The sequence below is a fragment of the Rhinopithecus roxellana genome, chromosome 2 (assembly GCF_007565055.1).
Source record: "Rhinopithecus roxellana isolate Shanxi Qingling chromosome 2, ASM756505v1, whole genome shotgun sequence".
NCBI classification, from domain to species: Eukaryota; Metazoa; Chordata; class Mammalia; order Primates; family Cercopithecidae; genus Rhinopithecus; species Rhinopithecus roxellana.
In genome coordinates, this window is record NC_044550.1 from 27657914 (window position 1) to 27684551 (window position 26638).

Genomic DNA, 26638 nt, shown 5'->3' on the forward strand with positions numbered 1-26638 from the left:
GCAGTTATGCTCTATAAATAATTATGTAGATAGTTGAACAATGTGACATTTAAATGTCCTTATAATCCCCAAATTCTTGACTTATGATGATTCAATTAATTCATTAGTTTTTCCTTTACTAAATATTTGGTTTTGGTTTGTTAGGTGAGAATGGTTTATCTCTTTTACAATCTAATTCACTTGGATTATTTTTCTATTAGAAAATTTACTTTAGTTCTCTGTATTTGGTTACATCATCTTTTTCTATTATTAATATAATTTTGCCACCTTTTATTTCCCTGTCTTACCCTAGATTCAATTAGTTAGGGTCATGAAAGTCAGGATTTATCATGGGAAAAGAATATGCAGTTTCCATTCTAAACTATTGAGCCTCTTTTCAGACAACTGATTTGCTGAGCTGAAGGGAATGTCATGCTATTATCTAAATAAACTTCATATTTTACAACAGTCATAACAGAATATGCAAAGATAATGTGAAAACAAAGAATGCATCCTCCCTATTATACATGCCATTTGGTTTCTCATGTACCAGTATTATGAAAAAGGAAATCCTGGCTGGACCCCATGGCTCACACTTGTAATTCAAGAACTTTGCGAGACCCAGGTGGGAGGATCGCCTGAGGCCAGAATTTAGAGACCAGTCTAGGGGAAAAAAAATAAAATACCTGTAGTCCTCGCTACTCGGGGAGGCTGAAGCAGGAAAATCGCTTGAACCTGGGAGTTCAAGGCTGCAGTAAGCCATGATTATGCCACTGCACTATAGCCTGGGTGAAGCTAAGCATATTAAAAATATTAGAAATTCTACTCTTACATAGATGCTTCTACTATTGACAATAGCTGTTTGACGAATATAAAGTCAACAAAAATAGTGTAAGAAGTAAAAGTTATTGGCTGGGCACCATGGCAATTGCCTGTAATCCCAGCACTTTTTGAGGCTGACGTGGGCAGATTGCTTGAACCCAGATGTTTGAGACCAGCCTGGGCAATGTGATGAACCTCCATCTCTACAAAAAGTACAAACAGAAGCTGGGCGTGGTGTTTTGCACCTGTGGTCCCAGCTATTTGGGAAGCTGAGGTGGAAGGATCACCTGAGCCTGGGAGGGCAAGGCTGAAGTGAGCCACGATTGTGACACTGCATTCCAGCACAGGCAACAGAGCAAGACCCTGTATCAAAACAAACAAACAAATAAATAAAAGTTATTTCTGTTATTGCATTCATTTGTAGTTTTAAAATGATTTTAGGCCGGGCGCGGTGGCTCAAGCCTGTAATCCCAGCACTTTGGGAGGCCGAGAAGGGTGGATCACGAGGTCAGGAGATCGAGACCATCTTGGTCTACACGGTGAAACCCCGTCTCTACTAAAAAAAAAAATACAAAAAAAAAAAAAAAAAAACCTAGCCGGGCGAGATGGCGGGCGCCTGTAGTCCCAGCTACTCGGGAGGCTGAGGCAGGAGAATGGCGTAAACCCCGGAGGCGGAGCTTGCAGTGAGCCGAGATCACGCCACTGCACTCCAGCCTGGGCGACAGAGCTAGACTCCGTCTCAAAAAAAAAAAAAAAAAAAAAAAAAGATTTTAAATTCTAACACATACCTATGTTTGTCTTTCGCCATCAGGTAACATTTAAATATGAAATATATAAAGCACTCTGTGCTGAATCCAGCCTATTGTGTGTCATAAAATTATGTGAATTTTTTTTCCCTAGATGGCAGTAATTAAGTAGTAAGCACACTGATGGAGTAAAGTTTCCAGTATCATGCTTTTTTTAAATTTTTAATTATTATTATTATTATTATTTTGAGACAGGTTATCCTCCTGTCACCTTGGCTGCAGTGCAGTGGTATAATCACGACTTATAGTTATTGTAGTCTCTACCTCCCGTGCTTAATCAACCTTCCCACTTCAGCCTCCCAAGTAGCTAGGACTACAGGCACATGCCACGATGCCTGACTCATATTTGTATTTTTTGTAGAGACAAGATCTCACTGTGTTGCCCAGGCTGATCTTAAAACTCCTGTGCTCAAGGGATCCTCCAGCCTCCTCCTTTCTAAGTGCTGGGAAAACAGGCATAAATCACAATGCCCAACCATACCTACCATATCAATAAATGATAGATATACAATATAATGAAGAAAAAAACACTGAATCACTGATCAACTGAATTGATTCACGTTTGAAATGAAGCTGGAATCCGCAAAATGGATGGTAAACACAATGTATACTAGTGCTCAAAAACATTGTCATGAATTTTCTCCTAATTCTTAAGTGATCATTTTAATATGTAGTAAATACAAAGTTGTATACATAACCCAAAGCAAATTACAGAAGTATTCAATTTTGTAAATAAAACCATAATTGTATTATGTAATTTTATGTATGTAAGCAAAGGGCTCTCAGACCTGAAATCATGAAAAATCTAGAAGATAACATGAGAAAAACTCTTCTAGACATTGACTTTGGCAGAGAGCTCATGACCAAGAACACAAAAGCAAATGCAACAAAAATAAATAGATGAGGCCAGACACTGTGGCTCACGCTTGTAATCCCAGCACTTTGGGAGGCCAATGCGGGCAGATCACCTGAGGTCAGGAGTTCGAAACCAGCATGACCAATATGGTGAAACCCTGTCTCTACTAAAAATATAAAAATTAGCCAGGCGAGGTGGTGGGCACCTGTGATCCGGGCTACATGGGAGGCTGAGGCAGGAGAATTCCTTGAACCCTGGAGGTGGAGGTTGCAGTGAGCTGAGATTGTGCCACTGAACTTCAGCCTGGGTGACAGAGCGAGACTTTGTCCCAAAAAATAAACATGCAAATAAATAAGTAGATGGCACCTAATTAAACTCAAAAGCTTCTGCACAGCAAAAGAAATAATTCACAGAGTAAACAGACAACACATGGAATGGGAGAAAAATCTTCAAAACTATGCGTCCAACAAGGGACCAATAACCAGAATCTACAAGGAAGTCAAATAAATCAGCAGGAAAAAAAAAATAATCCCATCAAAGTGAGAAAAGGACATGAACAGACAGTTCTCAAAGGAAGATATACAAATGGCCAAGAAACGTATGAAAAAATGTTCAACATCATTAATCATCAGGGAAATGCATTCAAAGCCACAATGAGATATCATCTTACTCCTGCAAGAATGGCCATAATTAAAAAACCAAAAAATAACAGATGTAGGCATTGATGTGACGAAAAGGGAACACTTTTACACTGCTGGTGGGAAAGTAAACTGGTACAATCACTATGGAAAACAGTGTGAAGATTTCTTAAAGAACTAAAAGTAGAACTACCATTTGATCCAGGAATTCCACTACTAGTTATCTACCCAGAGGAAAATAAGTCATTATATGAAAGAGACACTTGCACATGCATGTTTATATCAGCACAATTCACAATTGCAAAAATATAGAACCAGCCTAAATGTCTATCAACAAACAAGTGGATAAAGAAAATCTGATAGATAGATAGACAGATAGATAGATAGATAGATACTAAATATATATAGTGATATACAGATATATAATATATAAATGATTTATATGTAAATAAAATATAATATGTATACTGCCAAAAAAAGGAACAAAATAACGGCATTCATATATATATATAATTTGTATAATATATAATATATGCATATATATAGTGTAATATATATACCATATATACTGCTCTGCCAAAAAAAAAAAAAAAAAAAGGAACAAAATAATGGCATTCAGAGCAACCCAGATGGAGTTGAAGACCATTGTTCTAAGTAAAGTAACTCAGGAATGGAAAACCAAACATCTTATGCTCTCACTTATAAGTAGGAGTTATGAGGACGCAAAGGCATAAGAACAATATAATGGACTTTGGGTACTCAGGGGAAGGGTGGGAGGTATGTGTGGAATAAAAGACTGCACATTGGATACAATGTACACAGCTCAGGTAATGGGTTCACCGATATCTCAGAAATCACCACTAAAGAACTTTTCCATGCAACCAAACACCACCCGTTCTTCCAAAACTATTGAAATATTAAGATGCACACGTATGTTTATTGTGGCACTATTCACAATAGCAAAGACTTGGAATCAACCCAAATGTCCATCAATGATTGACTGGATTAAGAAAATGTAGTACATATACACAATGGAATACTATGCAGCCATAAAAAAGGATGAATTCATGTCCTTTGCAGGGACATAGATGAAGCTGGAAACCATCATTCTCAGCACACTATCACAAAAACAGAAAATCAAGCACTGCATGTTCTCACTTACAGGTGGGACTCGAACGATGAGAACACTTGGACACAGGGCTGGGAACATCACACACTGGGGCCTGTCGGAGGGTGGGGGGCTGGCAGAGGGAAAGCATTAGGAGAAATACCTAATGTAAATGATGAGTTGATGGGTGCAGCAAACCAACATAACACATGTATACCTATGTAACAAACCTGCACGTTGTGCACATGTACCCTAGAACTTAAATTATAATAGTAATAAAAAAAGAACTTTATGAATTGCATGAACTCTTCTTTGTGCTTTTCCTTTTCTTGTTTTCTGTCTTTTTTTTTTTTTTTCCCCATTACTCTCTTTCCTGAAGAAACCATTTTCTAGGGTGAAGCAGAACACGTATGAATCAAAAGTGGAAGCAAGTGAGATCTTTGGCCACCCAATAACTTTTTCATAGTGAATTCTGCATATTTGTTAAATACAACAAACAAATAAGTAAAAACGTATTAGTTCAGAGATCCTTGAATATTACTTATTATAATTTCATGTTTAGCCTAAAGGTGTCTGAGGCATATTCACTTTAAATATTGATTTAGGTTTAGTCCCATTAATTTTGGAGAAAATTTTAACTGGAATAACTCACTTGTGATTATCAGCACATAGTTCAGTTAATCTGCAGTTACTAAGGGAAAAGTACAGTGCAAGTATCAGAGAGCTAGAAATGACCTCCGAGAAGCAATGATGATGATGATGATATTGAAGAAAAAATTGTGTTTTGTAAGATATTTCAAGATGAGTATTAGCTAAGGTCAGTCTTGATGTGCAATTCCACAGTAGTTTATTCCCAGGAAATTATTTTCATAAAAATTCAGAAGCTTGGGAAGTGATAAAGGCAAAGAAGTTTGTGAATTGGTTTAAGAGGACATTCAAACATTGAAAATTAGGAACAAACTCTGGGATGATAAAATGATGCTGGAGACATCTAGCAGCACTTGGAAAGAGATAAAATGATGGCAAATATCGAAGTTTAAAAATAAAAGAAAGTGTTTTTTTATTTTTGTAAAATTACTGAGAAATTTGTAATAGCTGGATGATATATTCTAGCAGTGCAGATCCTCTCTAACAAATAATGGAGTTAGCACAGTGAATCTCAGCAGTGTTGAAAGGAAGACGATTGTAGGGACTGTAGTGATTGAGTCATCTCAGAAAGGCGTGAAGATAAAGATCTGAATAGAAGACCACCCTACCATTAACTCCACTTATTGTAAGCCTGTTGGCAAACATAAAAATTAAAAAATCAGCTATCAAGTGAAATGACAAAAAATGTGCCAGAGTCATGTAACAGAAAGCGAATTTCTTGGTGTTAATTATACCTATTAATACAACTCTGTTGTAAAAGTCTCTACTCTTTATTTTAGATATCTCAAGAGTGCAAAGAAAAGGAGTTATGTTGGTGAAACTACTTACCTGGTAAAAATTATTTTTAAAAATTTTACTGAAAATGGTGCTTCATTAATATGAATCAATAGTGCAATTTGACTGCTGAAAAGGCTAACGCATACTCAAACTTCATTAATTAAACCAGAATATCAAATCACAGGAAACAGTGATTTGATTGTACTTGAGTTTATTAAAAATTAGTTTAAAATATATGTACCTCAAGGATTTGCACTTTGAGCGAATAAAATCTGTGCTAGACTGTATAAGTAAAGAGGAGATTTGAAATCATACAATAAGCAAAGCATTTTATCCTAGTGATTTTCGGTTGAGATACTTTGCCTAGCATTGCCTGAAATGCTTTTTTCCTGAGATCTTCTCACGATGGCCCTTTCTAGTCATTCAGGTTTCAGCTGTAATCTCACCTCCTGTAGATGAATGCTTTGGTTATTCTCTGTACCTAATGCTTCTCTCTCTCAAGGCAACACTTTCCCGTCATCTTGTTTATTTATTTTCACAGTAATAAACATCATTTTATGTTTATATATCTGCATATACTCCATCCAGAGAATATGCTTCATGGCTTCATGGACAAAAAAATGTGTCTGTACTGATTATTTCTGTATTTCTAGCCAAGCTATACCTGACACACAGAAAAACATTGATGTACATGAATTAAGTATGTTTTAATATATTGAGAATATTTAGAGAAGCTTAAAGTAAAATGCAATAGTTTTATTGAAATATTATGTATTGTTTTAAAATACAGAGTGATAAATAGTTTGAATTTGAAAAAGGACATATTTCACTTCAGTGCGAGAAACAGCTTCCATACAACTGAAATCTCATTCGGTGAATGAAGTTGCCTTATTCAGAAAGAAGTGTGCAAAATTTATGTAGAAACTACATGCTCACCTGTTAATTAAACTGTAAAGGTTTAGAATGGTTTAGATGGCCTATAAGAGCCCTCCAAACTCTTGGACCTTATTGTGATATAATCTATAACTTGTTATACATTTTATTTCAAGAAGAAATTATTAAAATGTTACTTAGTAGCATATGTCTCCCCATATGATTCCTACTAACTTTATATCTGCATTTTTTAGAGCAGGTTGTTCCAAAATATTTTGAGAAAAAGAAAAAAACTAGTATTTTTTACATAATGAGGTATATAAACATTGCAATCAACCCAACCAATCTAGAACCAATTCTAGAACCAATTGCATTATTAACAAAAATTATTAACCAAAATGCTGTGGCATATATGACTGTTCTCCCTCATACTATACTTAGTTTTTTATTTTTAAAATTTAGAACTATAGATAGCTCTGTTACTTAGAAATTAAGCTATTTTTTTATCCATTTATATTTCTTGTTGCTATTGCCTTCTGAGGAATACATATAAATGTTACATCTGCTCTACTAAATGTAAACAATTATGAGGTATTTTATCTATTTTCAAATATTTTGTTTGGATTTCCAAATGTACTGTTATTAATCAGGATTATTTCTGTTGTAATAACAGAAAATTATCGACAACTATTTTAAGCATTGAGAAAACAGAACTTATTGCCTCATGTACCTAAAAATCTCTGAGAAGGACCTAGCTTTATAATAGCTGAATTCAGGGGCTCACTCTTTGTCTCCCCATTGCCCAATTTGGCGTTCTCTTTTGTTGGCTTCAACCTAATGCAGGCTCTTTCTCTGGAAATTACAAAATTATGTTCCACCAGCGTAACTGTTCCACTAAAAGCGAATTCACTAAATGTAACAGTTCTAGCAATTCCTCATCATAGTCTTTCATTGGCCCACATTGGGTTGAATGCCTTTTTCTGGGAAGATTCAAGACTGAGGCACTCTCTGACCATCTCCAAAGTAATACCATCAACTGACAATTCGGGATGGGGAGAAATTGCTCTCAAAAAGAAAAAAAAAATACTCTATTACTAGAAGAAGGGTAGATTCTTTATGGTAAGTAAAAAAATAGTCATTTATTACAGGTCCTCTTCTTCCTGCATTTGGGAAATTGGTGAATAATTCCAAGGTTACCTTACTCAAGGATTCACAACCATGCTTTTGAAATTCTGTTCTTCATCCTTCTCATTTTAATTCTTCATTTTAAATTAGTTCCTCATTTTACTATTTCCTGATATAATTTTCCTCTCCTTATGCATTGGCTCTATTTTATTGCCCATTTGTGGTTTCATCATGTGTTTCTTGATGCACAGTAAATGTTACCACACAGCCATATAAAATTGGAGGAAAATTTTCTGCTGGCTTTATGTTACCTTTCTGAGAAACCAACATTTCATTGACTGTTAAAGGCTAGGGCTGAATTTTAAGCTCATTATCTTAGAGTAAACTTTAAAATATTCCTCAGATGTTTTTTCTTACATTGTTAGCTAGAAATCATCACTCAGTTTATTTTATGTGTTCATTGTACAAATACTTCATATTAGAGTTGTTCCCATGTAAAATATTTTGTATATACAGAAAACAGCTTATCTTGAGAAGACAGAGAGAGAGAGAAAAGGATTTAATCTAGATATATCAAGACACACATCATAGCTAATTGCTAAGATATTATGTTAAAATTATTAAGTTACAGGGACATCTCTTAAACCTCTGAGGAATATTGGAGATCTGTATTGTAGACCCCATTAAAGTGGAATACAATATACTCCACAGAAAATTTATTTTTAGGTATTGCTTTCTCTCACTACTCTTTTTCAGCAAACTCTGAATTAGGGACAAACAAACAAAAACCCCCAACTCTGCTCATCTCTATCCTCACAGCCTCTGCCCACACAGTCTGTTTTCTCTCTATCTGCACCTTCATTGCCCTGAATCTTCACACGCCTGTCAGGACTTGGTAGAATCTGTTCTCTGTTTCCACCTGGTACTCTTGAGAAGAACAAACTTTTTGGTTGCAATGATTTAAAAAAACAATAAACAAAAAAACTTCACCTGGTTTTATCACTAGATTTCATAATATTTTAGAATACTTTCAAACTTGGGAGTTTCATGGTATATGTTCTTCAGAAAAATGTATTAAGATGTCAAGTGAAATGACAAGTGGTAACTACAACTGGGAAATCACATTTAGAAAATCTGCCATCTTACTTCTATGAGGTATATTCTGTTTCCAAACAGACAGCATAAAATCACAGCTGAGATTCCAGAGTTAGAGTGTAGGAATACAAAAGAGTTATTCATGTATTATGCACTTCAATTGCCTTACCTGTAACATCAAAATGCTGTGAATGAATGTACCTCATAGGATTGTCAAGAGTAAATGGTGTAATGCATGACACATATTAAACACAATAGTTCTAGTTTTAAATATTTCTTATCTGAAATCAACACCCAACTGATTATTGCTCCATCTCATGAACATTCCCGGCAAACAATTTTAAGAGATAGTATTAAACATTTCCTCTCTATGTTTCCTCTGAAATGACTCTTATTTTTGACATTAAAAATGTTGATTTTTCTAAAATGAGTTGGTTTCCTCAACATACTTTATTATTGGTTTTGCATCCCAAATTGAATTCATGCTCAGTATTCTATAATTTTCTTGATTTGACATAGAGTCTTTCTCATGTTTAAGGACTATAATTTTAATCTTTCCAACCTCTGCCACATCAGATGTTCATAAAGGCAAGACTGGGCAACAGTTACTCAGCGACATCCTTAAGATCCTCCAGTACAGTCAATGAGTGCTGACCCATTCCAACGGGGCTATATGATTTGGTTTATTCAACTTTCTTTTGTGCTTCCAAAGCACATGTTATTTATTTCTATGTCATTAACTATCATATTTTATTTTAATTATTTATATGACTTATTGTTGTGTTGACTCTGTCTCGAGGATTTCTTCCATTCCTTTATTTCGTTATCATCGCTCACTAATTTCTATCTCTCAGAACACAGACACACGCACGCGCACACACACACACACCAGATCCAAAACATGTTAAGGAGTTGATACTTATTTAGAGAATGAGTCTGTATAATATTAAGTACAATTTGATAGAGAATCATGAGCTTGACAATAAAAACTCTCCTTAACAAATTGCTTACGGAGGCTAAAATTAAGCATTCTGTTGCCATTTTTGCCCTCTCAAATCTTCTCCTTAATCTCAAAATTATCAAGAATGTATTGAACCAGGCCAGGCGCGGTGGCTCACGCCTGTAATCCCAGCACTTTGGGAGGCCGAGGCGGGCGGATCACAAGGTCAGGAGATCGAGACCATGGTGAAACCCCGTCTCTACCAAAAATACAAAAAATTAGCCGGGCGAGGTGGCGGGCGCCTGTAGTCCCAGCTACTCGGGAGGCTGAGGCAGGAGAATGGCGTGAACCCGGGAGGCAGAGCTTGCAGTGAGCCGAGATCGCGCCACTGCACTCCAGCCTGGGCTACAGAGTGAGACTCTGCCTCAAAAAAAAAAAAAAAAAAAAAAAAAAGTATTGAACCGTCCTCATTTTGGTGAGATAACAACAAACAAAAGCAAACATTTGTTGGATGACTATCAGAGTATCATCGGACTAGATACTGAACTGGAGAGAAGTGAATTTGGACAAGGTTGAGTTATTGGGAACTACAATGTTGCTTTGAATCGAATAAAAGGAAGCAGTGAATGAAGGTGGCCAGAGAGTTTACTGAGTATACTTAGGTAATGAAAAGGGCTTGCTACAAAATTCCAATCAAATTGTTTTATTTGTATTCTTGATATTCCATTTAGATAGGATTGTTTCAAGTACAGACCTATGTATCTTAAGTATAAGAGAGTAGCCCAGAGGGAAGGAATCAAGGGAGTAACAGTGTGAATAAAACATTTGTGAAAACTTACAAATTCCTTATAGTATGCTTCTTGAATAATTTTGTGCTTTATATATTTTAGTTTTTATGTAACGTTTCATAATTCATGAGATTCCTGGACTTCTATTATTTGCATTTGCTACTTATTTAGGTTTTGCCTTAGTTCAGCACCCGGCAGCTAGTTCCTACAGCGTTCTGATGAGCCAAAATCTAGACAACATAAAAACGTTTTTTCCTTTAATATTATTGACTAATTTAGGTTGTATTAATATAATATAAACCTAGTTCCACATTTTAAAGTAGATATTTGTGAAAGTGTTTCTGGGTTTAAAATTTTTGTAATTGCCAGCATGAAACTACAGATCCCTCAAATCATGATATGAAACCCTGTCAAAGACTAATCAACATAGATACACTATAAGTAAGAACTCTCAGAAATTGTGCTTGAGTGAAAAGCATTAAAATGCGGTTTTAAATTTTGTGCTGGCATTTTTAACAGGAAAGCAATTATTATGAATGTCCTCTTATGTACCAGTAAGGAAGAAGTGTCACAAAGGTAACAGTGAGAGATAGGACTAGTTGGATTTTCTAGACTGACTAAGAATCCCTAAGCCTAGCTGGGAAGGTGACCGCCTCCACCTTTAAACATGGGGCTTGAAACTTAGCCCACACCCGACCAATCACAGAGCTCACTAAACTGGTAATTAGGCAAAAACAGGAGGTAAAGAATAGCCAATCATCTATTGCCTAAGAGCACAGCAGGAGGGACAAGGATCAGGATATAAACCCAGACATCGGAGCCCTCAAGGGCAACCCCCTTTGGGTCCACTACCCTTATATGGGAGCTCTGTTTTCACTCTATTAAATCTTGCAACTGCACTCTTCCAGTCTGTGTTTTGTTATGACTCGAGCTAAGCTTTCCCTCAAAGTCCACCACTGCTGTTTGCCGCCTTCGCAGAGCCGCCACTGACTTCCATCCCCCCGGATCCAGAAGGGTGTCCGCTGTGCTCCTGATCCAGTGAGGTGCCCATTGCCACTCCGGATGGGGCTAAAGGCTTGCCATTGTTCCTGCACAGCCAAGTGCCTGGGTTCGTCCTAATTGAGCTGAACTCTAGTCACTGGGTTCCACTGTTCTCTTCTGTGACCCACGGCTTCTAATAGAGCTATAACACTCACTGCATGGTCCAAGATTCCATTCCTTGGAATCTGTGAGGCCAAGAACTCCAGGTCAGAGAGCACGGGGCTTGCCACCATCTTGGAAGTGATGCAGCCATTTTAGAAGCGGCCTGCCACCATCTTGGGAGCTCTGGGAGCAAGGACCCCCGGTAACAACAGAGCTATTGAAATAAGAATCTATTTGTAACTCAGGTGAGAACCTGTCCTTTTCTCTTCCCAGGAAATGACAACTACTACCATATTTGAAAATTAGATAGTGGAATATCCAAGTAGGATTTATTAAAAAGGTGGTGTATCTTCCAGCTTATAAAGTAAGTTGGAACAACAAAGTAATATGGTTGAGGTAGGAGTGGGAATTTTTCCTCACTGTAACACAGACACACACACACACACATACACACACACACACTTACTTTAGGAAGACATTTACTTGCAGTTCTCTAGAGGGATGGAAGATAAAAATTGGTACCAGATACACATTTGGAAAAAGAGGATGGCTGATTACCTTTTCTAATTACAAAATTGAAAGGAGTAAGCTGAAATTCAGAGCTTATCAGAACGAAGGATGCTCTCACAGTAGATGAGAGCTATTTGAATCAGATCAACATTAAAGGGATTTGCCTAAAAGGGATAGGAGTGTGGTTAAGAAGGGAACAGAGAAAGGCGGAATGAATTGAACATCACAAAATCAGGGACTGATGGGGAACTTATATATGACCAACCAAGGGAAAAATGCATCCCTTATTTCATTAAAAGTATCTCAGAAGAGCATGCTCTAAGACAGAGTTAGCTTTAAAGACCTGCAAAGCACAGAGAAATTCAATGCCAAATAATATCAGTCACTTAAAAATAAAATTCCTGCCTTTTACCTCTTTTCTCATTAATCCCCCACTTCCTTTAATCCTGGAACAGCTTAAGGCAGCCTAGTGAGAGATGGAGAAGAATACAGATATAGGCAAAAAATAGAAAATATATCATGCATTCAGCCATTTCCTTCTGCAGACTTCCCCTCTGGAAGGCTTGATCTGTTAAAAAGGACACGATTTATTTCAAACGAAGTTCTTGAGAGAGATCCTTCTCATTTGAATGAAAACAGAAGAGCAACCGAAAGAGTTGAAGAACCTGTTGAAAATTCCATCTAAGGCAGGAAAGTTCCATTCTTACAGAGCAGGTTAAAATGAGTAGGAGAGAGAAGGAAATGGATTTGTTTTCTGACTGCACTCTAAAAACCTGATCCCGATTTGTTCAATAAAATATAGCTACAAAAATTAAAATCACAAAGCATTAACAAACGTTTATTTTTCTGAGAAAGAAAAATCTAAACGATTAAACATCTAACATAAAATTTCTTACTTTATAGAAAAACAGTTGATTCTACATAAAAAAAAAAGTCTTAATTTGAGGCATCTTCCCAGAAAGAATATTAGGAATATGCACAATTAATTGAAATGTCAACAAGCCTTAACATTGTGAAAATTGGAATGTAAATGAAATTATCAGCAATTAATTTTTTGTCATTATCTAACAGTCCCCAATACTGGCTATATTATTTTTGTGTTAACATTAAAAAATACATGTTTGTGGAAAAAATGATTAATGATTGAATAGATGGATAGGTGAATGGCTAGATAAATGCAAGGGTAAATAAAAGAAAATGTTTCTGAAGTTTGAGAAAGGTACCTGAATAAACTTACTTGGCAGTGGCTACATTATTTTTATTCACATAAAAAAAATGTGACCCAATAATTTTATGATCTGAGCTGATGGAAACAGTATGGATGAAAATAGCTAAATTTGAATAAATTTATGAACACTATATTTGAATCTGCTCAGAGTATTTAATGCAGCTAATTTATCACTATAGACACTTTTTCTTATTTTCTGAGATTAATATGAATTTGTGCTGCTGTGAAAGCAGAGGGGAAATAAATTCTTCCTTTATTCAACCTTCCATACTGGCTAAGCAGAGAAATAGGAGCTACAGGAGGGATTCCTTGCAGAATTCAGAGTAGGATCTCTCAAGAGAGAATACCGGGTGTTCTTGTGGATAATGACAGATCATTGTTTACATTCATCACTGACTCCATGGCTTACTCCTGGACAAGTGGCAGGAAGTATACACAAGGGAATGAATGTGTGAAACTTGGTTTTAAAAGGTTATCAAAAAGGAAATAAATGAAAAACATGAAAGCAGAGGTGCCTCTTCCATATTCAGTCCTTCACTTGAACTCACTACTTTTTTTTAAAAGTGAAATAATTAGAAAAATGCCATATCTAGATATAAAAATGGAGGAACACAATTTTTTTACAAAAAAATTTAATGGGAATTTTGAAAAATATGAATACTGTTGTTTTGAATTAAGTGAGAATATCTATCACACAAAAAGCACTGTAATAACATGCTATGTTAACACTTATTTAAACTATCATTAATAGAAATAATTTCACAAACATTAAGTATATCCAACTAACATTCATTTTTTCAATCTTTTGGAAAGTGCTTTAAGATGGATTAGCTAATTTTAAAGATATTTTATTTTGAAAATTTGCTAAATATGTTGTTCTGAGGTACCTTTTAACATTAGTAACTATCGATTTCACACTGGCTACCAGTCTACTGTCTACCTGACTACATTTTGGCTTATGTACTTTTTAGTTACAGGAATCTCAAGGGCTGGAATTTGTTTTTAAATTTCATGCTTTTCTATTTGAAGTAAATATATAAGTAAAGAAAATAGAGCAAAGATTAACTAACCAAACACTGTGTTTGATGAAAACTGTCAGATGACAAGGAAAATTGGTGTAAGAGCAAATAAATGTATGCATACCTGCAGGCTCCAGGAGACACATCAGTATTTTTACACAATGGATAGTGTATTGAATACACAGTAGGAGTCCTAGTACTCACTCAGGCTTGCCTATTATTAGATGAGGGTGGTAGGTGTATGACAGGTTCAACCTGATCACAAGAATGAAATTTAAATATAAAAGCGTATTTCAATTCCTCTCAGAGATGCAGTGTGGCGGTTGGAGAGCAGAGCAGGAGCAACACGGGTGAAGAAGTAAGTGACTCTTGGCAATTAATCACACATGTCGAAGAACAGTCAGGAGGCTCCGTTGCATTTGACAAAATAAGGGATTCCTTATACCCCTGAAGAAGAGGGCCTCTAGGTCCTCTTGTCCCGGTAACTACGTTTGTTTTAATCTGAGTGGCACTAGGATGAGACACTAAATGGAAAAATAGAAATTCAATAAATATAAAGTAATTCATGACATTGTATAATCATATTGTTGATTTTGCTATACCTTTAATATTCAGTAAAAATAGCAATAAGCAATCTTAATTTATATATACAGATTTACAAAGAGTGTATTTTCTTCTGTTTGCTTTGGCATTTTGGATCATTTTTACACATGTGCTTTTACTGTATGATAGTTGGAGGCATGTGGAGCCTTCTGATACATCCCCATCTGTACCTACTACTGTTCTGTTGACTCTCTCATTTCTGCTCTCTCTTTGGTCCTCACATTGCTAAAACCCCTGAATCACCATTTACTACTCACTCTCTCCCATACCTTGCCTCTCATCTGTTCATAATTATACCAGAATTGCTTGTGAAATATCTTTCTATTCCTGCCCTTTTCCTGGTTCCCAGTTTCTGCTTTTCTACATCTCTTCCACAAAATTACAAGAATTATTTTCTAATGTAGACTTAGTCATACCATTTTTTTTTCTTAAAGAAAATCCTTGAATATAAGCACAAGAGAATCAGATTTGGGTATTTAAGAGATGTTGTAAAAGCATTTTTTGATATGAACATATTATATAAAACCAAAGAGAATCTATATTATCATCTAACTTGCAAGCTTGTCCAACCTGCCTTATGTTTTGTTTTTGTTCTGTTTTTAATTTTTTGTTTATTTTATTTTAGGGTTTCAGCAGCCTGAAGCCATGGTTTTTAATTTCTTGCTCTAGTAATAAGTGAAAAACAGGGATGAGGAGTGGGCTTTACTGGCCCAACCAGAAACAAAAAGTAAGAACCCATGACTGTATTATCGCCCAAGGATTCCCTGAATATGTTTTATTTTAAATAAAAACAATACCTTTTATGTATTTTGTATATATAGGCTTAAAGGAAGTGCTTCAGCCTATTCACTGTTTGTCTCTAATAAAAACGCATTCTTTTGGTAATGAGATGCCCACTCCCATGCCCAATTCAATACATGACACAATCTTAATGGCAATGTGTACAGCTTCTTTAAGACTTTCCAGGATCTTTTCCAACCTTCTTTCCTAGCTCATAATGTTGCAAAATCTTTTTATCCTATGCCCTGCCTCCAGTGTGCTATAGCCATATTAGATGCCAATCTTTTCCCAGAGAAGTTTGTGCATTTTCAAGAATTTTTTTCCTGTTTACTTATTATTCCTTCTGCCTGAAATTTTCTTCTCTCTCTTGTCTGATTGATGAATTCCTATTTGTTCTTTGGGAGAATTCAAGCTTTATGTGTGTGAAGATGTACCTAACCTCACTGAGGAAATGAATTGCTCTGTCTGGGATATGGTATTAGAACAATCTGAATATATACAACAGCTATCAATTATACACTAGGTGTATTTTAGCTTTCTTGGCTCCCTGATAAATGGGGAGCTTTCTTAGACTATATTTTCCATGGGTTGTATTTTATTTCGTATTTTATTCATAATCTTTAGTGAGTTACTGAATATTTCTTAAGTGTTCAACAAACGTTTATTCAATGAATGCAAGGAGGAATCTGAGACATAAGAGTTGGTCGCCTTAACTTCAAATTTTTAGAAAATTATTTCTTTTATATATTTGTATCATCTAAGATCCTATTTGAATTTTAAGTATCATTTTCTTGATATGTCAGTATAATTACTGCCTTTATTTCTTACCTCTTCCAATCATCCCCACATAAGATTATATTCAAATACACATTCCTGAATTCCTGAATCATTTCTTTCAGAGATTGGAATTGTTCCTCCGTAGGCAGAATTCCCAAGGAGGGAAAAACTGTGAAATGCAAATTTGGACCTTGACTATTCAATCTTCTCCCCACTCATCCTCTAAAAACTTATGTCGTCAGAACTTTTATAATGGAAAATAAGCATAGGAGTGGGCGGGAACAGAACAAAACACAGACAATTATGCCTAGCACTAGGAATAAATAAAAGCTTCACACATAAATGATTTTCAAGAGACATACATGTTATCTCATAGTTTTCTTAAACTTATGTCCTGAGTTCTCAGCAGAAAAATATTAAATCACAGGGTGAGGAAGGAGGAGAATATGTGGATGGAAAGGTAGTTGGGGATACACTCAATTTGCTCATAGCAATTTTTTTTTTTTTTTTTTTTTTTTTTTTTTTTTTGAGACGGAGTCTCGCTCTGTTGCCCAGGCTGGAGTGCAGTGGCGCGATCTCGGCTCACTGCAAGCTCCGCCTCCCGGGTTCCCGCCATTCTCCTGCCTCAGCCTCCGGAGTAGCTGGGACTACAGGCGCCCGCCACCTCGCCCGGCTCGTTTTTGTATTTTTAGTAGAGACGGGGTTTCACCGTGTTAGCCAGGATGGTCTCTATCTCCTGACCTCGTGATCCGCCCGTCTCGGCCTCCCAAAGTGCTGGGATTACAGGCTTGAGCCACCGCGCCCGGCCACTCATAGCAATTTTTATTCAGCACAGCACAGTTCATGCCAGACAATAAATACTCAATCGATTGTTGTTATTTGAAATAATGAATTCCACAAATAATACTTGAACATCTATTTTCATTTGTCAAGCCCTTTTCAAGGCCTTGGGAATTCCTAGTTTAGGGAAGAAATGCTGTATGTTGCTTATCTTATTCCGTACATGTTTAAAGAAGATACAGGCTCTGTCAGACACTGTGAAAGGAAAATAAATCTTGGGGCTCCAAAATCACTAAGCTACTGGGAAAAGTCGAGCTGGGAACTGCTTAGGGCAAACCTACCTCCCATTCTATTCAAAGTTACCCCTCTGCTCACTGAGATGAATACATATCTGATTGTCTGTCTCCTTTGGAGAGGCTAATCAGAAACTCAAAATAATGCAACAATTTGTCTCTTATCTACCTATGACCTGGAAGCCCCCTCCCTGATTCCAGTTGTCCCACCTTTGCTTCAATTTGTCCTGCCTGTCTGGAACAAACCAGTGTTCATCTTACATATGTTGATTTATGTTTCATGTGTCCCTAATATGTATAAAACCATCTGTGCTTTGACCACCTTGGGCACATGTCATCAGGACCTCCTGAGGCTGTGGCACAGGCATGCATCCTCAACCTTGGCAAAATAAACTTTCTAAATTAACTGAGATCTGTTTCAGATATTCAGGGTTCACAACACTAAACAGCATTCTGGGCACAAAGAGAACAAGCCAGTTGTCATTCCTGAATTCGTAGAACTCCCAGGCTGAAATCATGATAGAAGAATATTTAAATGATATGAGCTGAAATTGATAAAGCTCTAATTATACCTAAAGGAAAATAAAATAACTTTCAGAAATGTGTTAAACATTTATTGATGGATATGCCAAGTATTGTACACAGATATGTCATTTGTACCACCCTGCTGGTTTATTATAGTGCTATTTGTTTCTGAAATGCTTCTATAAATTTGCATATACTAAAACAGAACAATTTATTTTAGTACGATATGTAATTTTATTTGAGCTCTGTTCTGTACTTTCTCTCAGCCAATATTTGTTCTAGCTTGCTTTCATTGAGTTTATTATAAAGTGTGGTTTACATCAGTGTAACCTTTATCTGCCATTTACTTTTTGTTTTGGTTAACAGTTATGACTCATGCCTGACAAAAGGAAAGCAAGTGATAGTGCTCAACTAGCTGCAAAAAAAAAAAAAAAAAAAAAAGACATAGCACACAGGATATGAAATTGGAAGTCATATAGAGTTCCATCAGAAAAGCCTCAGAAAGTGATTGAGAAAAAAGATGGCAAAGATTATCATACAATTTAGAATTGTTGAATGGGTTTTCATATTATAAGAAGTATCAGGAAATTTAGTGCAACTTGAGAGTATGGCAAAAGAATCATATAAAAGATAGTTGAAAGTGAATATAACAAACTAACAATTGCAAGTTTGCTATGCTGTAAATCCCTGTACTGTGTTGCAAACGCATTTCTGTGGGGATAATGCCATGAGGGCCTATGCAAAACAGGTCCATTTAACAAGACCATGTTCAGTGATGCATCCTCTCCCTATCTAATCTGTGTATGTGAGTATAGTGCCTTTTATATTAGTTATATAAGGACAGGAATAAAACAAAAATAAGTAGCATTGAGCTGGACTTACAACAATAAATTGTATTTCAATAAGTGGCCAATAAAAAAAAGAGAAAATCAGTCAGAAGAAGTAACCTAAATACATATGTCATATTCTGGGTCTTGAAAATGTTACAGGATGATATTAAAACTGGGGAAAGAAAAAAAAATTAGAAATTTGATGTAAAGCAATTGTAGAAAGTAGTCTGCATTTTTATATTATTAAAGTATGTGTAGTTACTTTAAATAGTTTTGATATGAAGTTGAAAATAGTATTAATATAATCAAAAGGAAATAAAGACAACTGGAGATCATACATTTTACTATAATTGAGCTTAGATTTTTAAAATAATTCCTCTTAACAAGTTTTACAATTTGACTTATTGTATATCTTTCTTACCTGTCAAACTTACCTATCAAGAATATACTCAAGAAATAAGGTAAAAATACTATAAATAACCATAATGCTTCCTGAAATCTAATTTATTTTATTGACAATAGAACACTTAACATCGTTCTACTTAACAATCCAAACTTCTTACCTCTACTTTACCTCTCAGTTCAGAAGAAATCAAAAGCAATAATATTAACAGGTTTTAGAGTTGATTTCTGCTTGTTGATATGAAGAAGTAGCTTGCAGAAAAAAATGACACCAGACAAAATGGGATGGGATCATCTGTCTCTAGAGTTGCTAGTCAGGATTTGAGGGAACCTAGTAGAGGTGGGCTGATGTTCTGCAAGATGTACTAGCTAAACTCAGTGTATTTGTTGATTCTTAGGGATGATAGAAAGGCTGTGGGGTCAGACATAGAGCTATTATTGAGAGATCAGAATACCAGTAGAGCTTTCATCAATTTCATAAGTCTGGGGAGAAAAATGGAGCTTAGGGGTGCAATGGCAGGCAAACCTTAGATACCAAGATCTCAGAAAAAGCGAAGCATAGAGAAGACAAAATTTTGTGATTTTCCTTTTGCAGCATTTATTGAAATCTTCATTTACACAGGAGAAGAAGCAAAAAAGTTAAACAGACAGTTGTTCAAAGACGTTACAGAATTTTTGGACAATCTTAAAGTGTGAAAGAGATAATATTAAAAAGAAAAAAAAAACTTGAAGGGCATATCAAGAAGAAGGACTCTTGGTAAAGGCGTGAGTTATCTCAGCTGTTGACTAGGGTATGGTAATCTGCCTCATCCTAGCTGCTCAAAAAAAGAAAGACTAGAACCAGAGAACATTATTTAGAGACTCTGGAATTATAAATGTTAGTTGTCCCACAATCAATGAGAAAGTACCCAACATACCAAGAGACAATACTAAGAGAAATAAATGACCGTAAAATGTAACCCAAGGAAAACCTTGATATTGTGTTTACTAGGAACATACTTTAAGTGCAATTTAAGTTTAAGAAAACAGATGATATAATGGAGAATTTCACCAGATAATCTGAATCTATAAAAATAAAGGATATAATTTTTACAATTGATAATATCAAAAAACTTAAGAAACAAATTGATAAACTTAATAGCACATTGTACAGAGCAAAAGGGGCTAAATGACTGGAAGAGAAGGGGAATAAAAACACATTCTGACTAACACATGGAAGGTAAAGAACAAAATACAAAGAAAAGAGAGTGAAAGACTCAGGAGGAAAAAGCAAAATGTTTGCTTTAGTTGCAGTTTGAGTTTCAGGAGAGAATGAAGAAAACACATCAGAATGATATTTAATAATGGTCAAAACCTCACCAAAACCTACGAAAAACATAAATCTACAGACTCAAGAAATATTGCAAAATCCAAGGAGGATAAATTACAAAAAAAAGGAGAACCATGGCCTGGTATATTGTTAACATCATCAGGGTTCTCTATATGGGTAAACTAAGCAAATGTTGGTATCACTGAAAAAATAGAGATACTTGAGGAAAGATGGGAAAATGAGATAAGGGAAACATGTTGAGCTTGATTTTAGAAATGGTCAGAAAGAAGGAAAGTAAGTAGTAGACATAGGCATCCTCAAAAGAGATCTGTCTGGAGGTGCAGAGAAGAGTCCTTCACCAAAGGTGTCTTTGCCCATGGAGAGGAGAGGGGAGGGACTGCATTAGTAAAGAGAGTTGCAGGAACACATAGAATCCAGGCCCCCATACCAAGTCTGCAAATATTTCAAATGGAACCCGCCTTTGGTTTCAATTGGCTTATATAAAATAAGGAGTTTGGCAGAGATAATTCTTGTTATATGTATTTTGAATTTTAAGATTGTATGCATTTTATGAAGTTTTCACATACTTTATCTCACTGTAATATGCTATGATTGAAACAAGGCTAATATTTAAAGTCTCTATTACAACCATAGTGGAACTGACCTTGAGAAAAGTTAAATGTGTTGTATGTATGGAATCTCTCTGGCTTTAACTTTCTAGAACTCTTCCTCTAAGGCAAAAAAAGCATGATTGTTTTGTGAAGTTTAAAATGTAAAATATCTACATTTTAAGGAATTATAGTTGTAACTTAGGAGTGATAATGGGTTTGTGATTATGTTTTAAAGAATCCTTTTGTTTAAGACATATATACTAAAATATTTTTTAGTATGATACTGGAATTTGCAACAAAATGATACAGTAAATAAAATAGTAATTCTCTATATCTTTTTATTTTATTTTATTTTATTTTATTTTATTTTATTTTATTTTATAGAGATGGGATTTCACCCTGTTGCCCAGGCTAGTCTAGAACTCTGGAGCTCGAGCGATCTGCCAGCCATGGCCCTTGGCCTCTCAAAGTGCTGGTATTACAGCCCCTATTTCTTGTTTTGGGTGATTCTAAAATACATCTGTACAGTTACCAAAACTCATCCAACTAAAAATTTAAGCTTTTTGCATTTTAGTGGATGCAAATTTTGTCTCGGTAAGAAGAACATACAAAAACTAATAAAGAAAATGTTGAAGAAAAGAGCAAAGCTTAAGGACTTACACTATTACTATCAAAACATGTACAATTACAGTAATTTTAAAAACCACTTTCTTGCATAGCTATAGAGAAATGTACTAATAGAAAGAATAAAAGTTAGAAACAGACACAAATAATCACCTGATAGGACAAAGTTCATTTTGCAATGTTGTTAGGAAATAATGATCTTTTCAATAATTATGAGTCAACTGAATATATATGTAAGAAAAAAATGAATTGTGCCTTCTACTTAATAATATATTAAAAATTTAATTCCATACAGAAAATAAATGTAAATGTGAGAGACAGAAAAATAAATCTTCCAGAAGAAAACACAGGAGAGTACCTTCATGACTTAGGACTAGACAGAAACTTTTTAACTAGGTCACAAAGGCACTAGTCATAAAGGAAAAACAAAAAGATAAATAGGGCTACATTAACATTAAGACCTTCTATTTATCAAAACATACCACTGAAAATGTGAGCAGATATAGAATAGACTGGGGAACTTTGCAAGGCATGTATTTGCTAGAGGCTTATATACACGATATGTAAGAATGTGTACAATTCGACAACGTAAGAAGCTCCATAAAATACTAGGTGAAAGTTTTCAATGGGCATTATAGAAGGATATCCAAATGACCAAGCAACATATGAAAAATTCCCAATCTCATTAACTGCAAAAAAGGCAAATTAAGAGGCAATGCCATTGTTCACACAATCTTCAAAATGTTAAATCTAAAAGAGAGATAATATCTAGTTTTAGTAAGAATGTGGAGTGAATGAACTTTTTGTATACAAGTGGTGAGAGTGCAAAATAATACAAATAACTTAGAAAATTGTTTGGCAGGCTGGGCGCGGTGGCTCAAGCCTGTAATCCCAGCACTTTGGGAGGCCGAGAGGGGCGGATCACGAGGTCAGGAGATAGAGACCATCCTGGCTAACACGGTGAAACCCCGTCTCTACTAAAAATACAAAAACGAGCCGGGCGAGGTGGCGGGCGCCTGTAGTCCCAGCTACTTGGGAGGCTGAGGCAGGAGAATGGCGTAAACCCGGGAGGCGGAGCTTGCAGTGAGCTGAGATCCGGCCACTGCACTCCAGCCTGGGCGACAGACCGAGACTCCTTCTCAAAAAAAAAAAAAAAAAAAAAGAAAATAAAAGAAAATTGTTTGGCAGGCCGGGCGCCGGTGTAATCCCAGCATTTTGGGAGGCTGAGGTGAGCAGATTATGATACCGGGAGATCGAGACCATCCTGGCTAACACGGTAAAACCCTACCTCAACTAAAAATACAGAAAATTAGCCTGGCGTGGTAGCACGCACCTGTAGTCCCAGCTATTCGGGAGGCTGAGAAAAGAGAATCACCTGAACTCAGGAGGCGGAGGTTGCAGTAAGCTGAGATCGCGCCACTGCACTCCAGCCTGGCGACAGAGCGAGACTCCATCTCAAAAAAAGAAAATTGTTTGGTGGTATATACTGACGCAGAACATGTGACCCAGTAACTTTATTCCTTGATATAACAAAGTTTATCCTGAATTGTAATTGGGGAATAATGGTCTTTATAGGTTTTTTAAACGGTTTTTCATTTCTTCTTATCACATACCACATATTCAAGAAATAGAATATTACTAGTGTCTCAAAAGCCTCCTTTATGCTCTCTCTTAATTATTACTCTCCAAACAACCACTGTACTGACTTCCGTCATGTATTAATTCTACCTGCTTTTGAACTCTACATAACTGGCATCATATAGTATATTTCCTTTTATGTCTTGGTTCTTTCACTGAATAATACAAATTTGGTATTGAGCCTTCGCGTTTTGCATAGCAGCAATTTGTGTACTACCATTACTACGTGATTCTTACTTTTACAGGTAAAGCACAAGTTATTCATTCTGCTATTGGTGGTCATTTGGGCTATTTCTCATTATTGGATTCTAATACATAAGCTTCTATGAACACTTGTGCATATGTTTTGATTAATTTATGTACATCTATCTGTTAGGTATATACTAAGTATACCAAATACATACTTATATGTTTAAAAAGACTATGAATCGTTAAAAAAATCTCATAATTAAAGTTGTAAACTTTAAATATACATTCATTGATTTAACAGCTAATTATTAATTGAGTATGATGACATGTGAACAAAGAACATGAGAACATTTAAGATTTTCATACTTTTCTGATTGTATGTTATTAGTATAAAATGTATCTTCTCCAGTTAACACACACACATAATCACACACAATATTTTATCTTATTAAACACCTAGGAAGTATTAGATACTGTACTGGGAATAATGAAAATAAAATATACAAGGCCATATCATCTTAGAACATATTATCTAATAGGCAATTGACAAATTATCAAGAAATGGACATAAACTTGGAAATTGAAACAAGTATTGTGAATGAAATAGAAGCCAACTTCTGAAAGAGAATAACGGAGGTTAGGCAGAGGGGTGAGAAAAGAATAGGCAGTGGGTGGTGTTGAATCTGTTCTCTGAGGTTGTGGTAGTGAAGCTGAAGCCTTTTGTACTAACTAAAAGGTCTTTTCAGTCACACCAGAGCTTGTATATTCAAGGACTTGCTGAGGACATATTATACCGGATAAGAATGGGAAGTCTGGTAGAAATCACATAATCATAGCCTTAAGGGCTCTTTGGAAATGGTAAGAAAGAAATATTTTGTTTCTCTTGCACAAGTAATTGGGTAGTTTTAATTAGAGGGAGCATAATCTAATTTATGATTTAGAGTGTATCTCTAGCTGCTGTATCGAGACAAGCTTGCAGGGGGTGAGTGAGGTGTTAAAAGACTTGGGTTGAGTTCATGTGAGAAATTGTGGACCCCTCCCCCGCAAACAATGGTTTGGCAGAGACAGAAAGAGTTTTTTTTTTTTTTTTTTGTATGTAGATATGATAGCATTTGCTGATTAACTTAATTTGGAAAGGTGGTGGTTGGACAAAGTAGAACAGAAAGTAATTAAGAATGATTTCCAGGTCTCTGGCTTGTTCACTTGAATGTATGTATATTCCTTTTATTTATTGAGAAAGAACTTAGTACTGCTCTGGTCTTAGTTATTTCTTGCCTTCTGCTATTTTTTGAATGTGTTTGCTCTTGCTTCTCTAGTTCTTTTAATTGTGATGTTAGGGTGCCAATTTTAGATCTTTCCTGCTTTCTCTTGTGGGCATTTAGTGCTATAAATTTCCCTCTACACACTGCTTTAAATGTGTCCCAGAGATTCTGGTATGTACTGTCTTTGTTCTCATTGGTTTCAAAGAACATCTTTATTGCTGCCTTCATTTTATTATGTACCCAGTAGTCATTCAGGAGCAGGTTGTTCGGTCTCCATGTAGTTGAGCGGTTTTGAGTGAGTTTCTTAATCCTAAGTTCTAGTTTGATTGTACTGTGGTCTGAGAGACAGTTTGTTTGTTCTTTTACATTTGCTAAGGAGTGCTTTACTTCCAACTATGTGATCAATTTTGGAATAAGTGCGATGTGGTGCTGAGAAGAATGTATATTCTGCTGCTTTGGGGTGGAGAGTTCTGTAGATGTCTATTAGGTCCACTTGGTGCAGAGCTGAGTTCGATTCCTGGATATCCTTGTTAGCTTTCTGTCTCGTTGATCTGTCTAATGTTGACAGTGGGGTGCTAAAGTCTCTCATTAACAAGTGACTTTCAGAAAAAGCAGAGTTCAATTAAAAGTGTGATAAGTAGTTGAAATTCTTATATATGGATAAATCAAGTTTACAGTTGCATTAATCAGTTGAGACTTCAAAGAAGTTTGGGTAGGAGATATACTTTGGAGGCTGTCAGGATATAGTTGCTATATAAAGCCTTGAGAATATGTGAGCTAATGTAGGAAGAAACTGTAAAGAGCAAAAGCCCAGGGTCTACCCCCAATATTTAACCTCTCTGACATTTAATGTCTAGAATAAAGCCTGAGACGGAGCAGCCAAAAAACAAAACAAAACAAAACAAACAAACAAAAAAAACACACAGCGCTTTGTCATAAAATGTAAGTGAGGTCTAAGTGCACCAAGAAGAAGCTAGTAGCCAAATCAGAAATAAGGGCTAAACAAGTTCTCTATGTTTGGTTAAGATCTTTGACAAAAATAGTGTTAGTGGTGGTTTTGTGGTTAAAAACCAGATGTGAATGGATTTCAGTCCATAGTGTTCTAAATCTGGCATATAGCAGATAAGAGATCAGAATGATACCTTGGATTTGATTAAAGCAACTCAAATGCTGGATAAAAGTTGAAAACAATTTCAATGCATCACTGAGCTGCACAAAAAGTAAGAAATACACTGAGATTTAAAATGAAATTAAAGCAGGAACCTTGGGAGGTAAGTGAGCACCAAAACTTGTTTTCAGCCAGAGGGTTTTCTGATAAACCCTGGGAGCTTGAGGTTTTACTTTAATGAACCTCATTACATAATGGAATATGAGGGAGAGAAGATAAAACTTAGAGCCTGCCCAAGATTCAGAATTGAGTTACATAAAGCAAACCCCCACAGCTTAATGAAAATCAAACCCCATTGCACAGAAAGGAACTGATTGGAGAATTTAAAAATCTTAATGTTGACCATAAATGAAGAGAAAAATTTATCCTGCATATTTATAATCACAAGGTGGCTTTTACATGGGGTGAACATCTACAAAAATAATGTAATTAATGCCAAACATAGTAGCTCATGCCATAATCCCAGAGCTTTGGGACGCCAAGGCAAAAGGA